Genomic DNA, 4,347 nt, shown 5'->3' with positions numbered 1-4,347 from the left:
AGCAGAAATATTATGAAAATGGTCCTAGATTTGCAAAGCTCCTGGCAAGAAAACTACAGAAGCAACAGGCTGATAGAACAATTTATAAAATCAGGGATCCTGAATCTAAAGCCATAGTATACAAACAAAACGAGATACAAAAGTCATTTCAAACTTATTATAAGCAATTGTACACACAGCCGAACTTAGCAAACGAGAACCAAACCAAACATTTTTTGCAGTCGCTTAACTTGCCTACACTGTCCTCTAGTGACAACAGCAGATTAATGGCAGAAATAACTGAAGAAGAACTGAATGAGGCGATTTCCAGAATGAAGGTAAACAAATCGGCGGGCCCAGATGGGTTCCCCTCTGAGTGGTACAAGGCATTTAGGTCTGAACTGGTACCAAGTCTTCTTCGAACCTTTAATGCTGCTCTTAAAGAGGGAAACATCCCACCATCCTGGAAAGAAGCCACAATTTCAGTTATCCCAAAAGAAGGAAAAAGTAGGTTAGAATGTGGATCATTCAGGCCAATTTCAGTTCTCAACACAGACTACAAATTATACACTTCAATTCTGGCAAAAAGACTTGAAAAGATTCTTCCACAAATTATACACACAGATCAAACGGGTTTCATTCTACAAAGACAAACTCATGATAATATCAGACGAACATTACATATATTGAACCACATTCAAGAAAATAAATCAGAAGCTGTACTAGTTAGCCTGGACGCGCAACAAGCCTTTGACTCTGTAGGCTGGATTTTTTTGTATAAAGTCCTTGAGAGATTTGGTTTTCATAAAAAGTTTATAGAGGTAATTAGCAATTTATACACTAATCCATGTGCAAGGGTGAAAATAAATGGATACTTGACTGATAGGATCAATTTAGAACGAGGTACAAGGCAAGGATGTGGACTGTCCCCACTACTTTTTGCAATTTACATAGAACCCCTTGCCCAGTGGTTAAGACAGTCTGAATGCATTAAAGGAATATCAATAAATGGAGATCAACATAAGGTTGTGTTGTATGCAGACGATGTACTTCTTTGTTTAGAAGAACCCACTAACTCACTTCCTGAACTATTTAAACTTCTAGATACCTTTGGAAAATATTCAGGATACAAGCTTAATATTCTTAAAACACAAATTCTTACATTTAATTATATCCCTCCAAGACAAATTAAAGACACATTCTCACTGAGATGGGATCAGACAACATTGAAATATCTGGGAGTGCTGATATCTAAAGATATGTCATTACTTGCTAAAATCAATTATGATCCTCTGGTGTCTAGGATAAAATCTGACATACAGAGATGGAACACTAATCCATTCCTGAGTCTTATTCAAAGGGTTGAATCTGTGAAAATGAACATTCTCCCAAGGCTTCTGTTTCTGTTTCAATCCCTGCCTGTAGAGATTTCTGCCAAACAATTTTCTGAATGGGATAAAATGATCTCTAGATTCATTTGGCAGGGTAAAAAACCAAGAGTTAGGTATAAAACCTTACAGCTGACAAAGAAAAAAGGAGGTTTGGCTGTGCCGAACTTGAAACAATACTTCCTCTCCTCTCAGATTAAAGTTCTTCTGACTCTGTGTAACCAACACTATTTTGCTAGATGGAAGGACATAGACTCCTCATTGATAAAGAACCCCCCCATAGATTCAGTACTAGGTAATTCAGACTTGAAAAAGTTCATAAATACGATCAAAAACCCATGGATAAAATTTCAACTTAAAATATGGAACTGTGTAAAAGAGGACTATCACTTGCATGAAAAACTTAGGATACTCAGATGGTGTGCTTTTGACCCAAATTTTAAACCAAACAAACTAGATGATAGATTCAGGATGTGGATAACCTATGGTATAACAACATTCTACTCTATAATGGAAAAAGGGACTCTGAAAGATTTTCAAACACTGCAAGAAAAACACGGCCTAGGAAGACAAGACTTCTACAGATACCTACAGTTACGCCATTATTTTGATCAAGACATTAAAAAACATATAGATACTGATGATCCAGTAATCAAGGCTGTTCTAGTAGGAGCCTACTTCCCCTTGAACAAAGGTCTCATATCAAAACTATACCAAGCTTTTATGTCTAAACAAACTGACTCTACAGAATATATTAAGAATAAATGGGAAGTAGAAAGTGGCCGGGTGATGTCAGAGGAAGAATGGTTTAATTGTTGTGAATTCCAATGGAAATGTACCAATTCTTATACCTGGAGAGAGTTTGGATGGAAATGTTTGGTTAGATTTTTTATCACCCCAAAACAGAAAACACACATCTCATCAGGGAATGCTACTTGCTGGAGACTATGCGGAAATCAGGAGGCCAATCATTGGCATATATTTTGGGATTGCCCAGTAATCAGACAGTTCTGGTCAAAGATACACGAACAGATGGAAAACATATTTGATCTAACCATACCTTTTGAATTCAACATCTTTGTGTTAGGAGATACTGCTTTTCACACAGACCAAGAAATACATCTTAACAGATATTTGTTTGGTATTCTGATATCTGCTGGCAGAAAATCTATTACAAGACACTGGTTGCAATCAGACACACCCACAACAGCAGAATGGACTGATATAATCAACGATATATACTTGATGGAGAAAATCACTTTTTCACACCGATTACTAATGAAGAAATTTGTGAAATTATGGACTGAATGGATATCCCAAAGAGAGAATGAATAAGCACTACTTGTTTTTATCTATGTCTATTTGTGTATATTTGTAAATGTCTGGTCTCTGTAATGATTCTTTTGTTTGTTTTTGTTCGTTTTTCTTCATTGTTCAATAAAAACTAAATTTAAAAAAAAAAAAATTGCTGCATTGTCTTGTGATAGTGATACCAATAATGAGATACAAATTGCAGTTACAAATACATATTTATTCCTTTCCTTGACAGCGCATGCCATGTGCCAGAACCAACCTTTATTATGGTGTGACTCTGCTGGGTGCCTGGTGTTCAGCAGTGAACCAGCACCTTCACTTTACATCATTACTATATAGCTATAATCAAATATCAAACTTGATATGTCAAATAGATGTCTGGTTACATCTTTCACATCCATGTGCATTAGAGCTCGGAGCATACAGCCGCAGACTGCAAACTGCGCACATGCCATTAGGACTAATTACCATGCATCTGTTCTTGATTAGAGCGCCATCACAGCGCATATATATCGCTTCTTGGCCTTTTGGCTAAGATCAAGTGTAGTATATAAGGACTCTCAGTAACACAGACTTTGCGAAAGCCTTGTATTTTGTATTGCTTTTCTGGTTTTGACTGTGTTGGTGTTTTTGGACTGTGAGTATTGTATTGCCTCTGATATACTGTCTGTGCCTCACTGGACCACTGCCTGTTTTTCGACTCTCACTTTGTCTCTGTTTTGGTTCTGTTTGTTAGCGTGTTTTCAATAAAACTCTTCCTGCACTTACATCAATCTACTGCCCTTTTATATGAAACTGTCGTGTATATTTTCTGTAAAATTTCTTCGTAAATAATCCCACATTATCTCATCTCATTATCTCTCTAGCCGCTTTATCCTGTTCTACAGGGTCGCAGGCAAGCTGGAGCCTATCCCAGCTGACTACGGGCAAAAGGCGGGGTACACCCTGGACAAGTCGCCAGGTCATCACAGGGCTGACACATAGACACAGACAACCATTCACATTCACACCTACGGTCAATTTAGAGTTAATCCCACATTATTTAAAAAATAATAATAATAATAAGCGCAGGATAAAAACCCATCCATCTTATGTAAATAAAGATACAAAGTTTGTTGTCTGGTGGTCAAGTGTTTATGAGATACCTTGCCTTGCACTTATGATCGGGTTCCCTGTGGTGGTACAAATATGTCGTTCGGTCAAAGTCATCAAAAATCAGGTCGATGTACTTCTATTAAGTATGGGGCTCCACTCCACGCTTTGTGCTCCGCTATAACCTCAAGATTTAACTGTGGAAAGGGTAAAGTAATCCTTACCATCTGTACAGGGAGGAGTGGAGTCAGGGGTTGAGGAGACAGAGCCAAACTCCTCTGAAACAGAAAGGCACAAGTTATTCCCTTATCCTCCACGGTCCATGCACATTTTGGACAATCTCTTTTCCTTTCGGAAACAGAAATTAGAAAATGAAAAACGAATGGCATTTCTTGTTTTTGTTTTCTTACTATTTTATTTTCTATTTTACCAAGGAGAAAATGAAAAGTAAGTCCTTTTTAAAATTTGTACATGCAATGGCCGAACAAGAGGACGGAATTTGACTTGTTTTGCTGTTGTTGCTGTTCATTTATGGATTATGAAATGAAAATCAAAATACCATTCATTTTTCATT

At 37.2% G+C, this 4,347-nt stretch overlaps 1 pseudogene; it reads left to right on the top strand.

Annotated features, from left to right (window-relative positions):
- The first annotated feature begins 3,192 nt into the window (after positions 1-3,192).
- On the top strand, positions 3,193-3,359 carry LOC132865123 (U2 spliceosomal RNA; annotated as a pseudogene).
- Positions 3,360-4,347: the final 988 nt, after the last annotated feature.

The sequence above is a fragment of the Neoarius graeffei genome, chromosome 17 (genome assembly GCF_027579695.1).
Source record: "Neoarius graeffei isolate fNeoGra1 chromosome 17, fNeoGra1.pri, whole genome shotgun sequence".
Lineage (NCBI taxonomy): Eukaryota > Metazoa > Chordata > Actinopteri > Siluriformes > Ariidae > Neoarius > Neoarius graeffei.
This window is presented reverse-complemented; position numbering and strand designations above follow the sequence as displayed.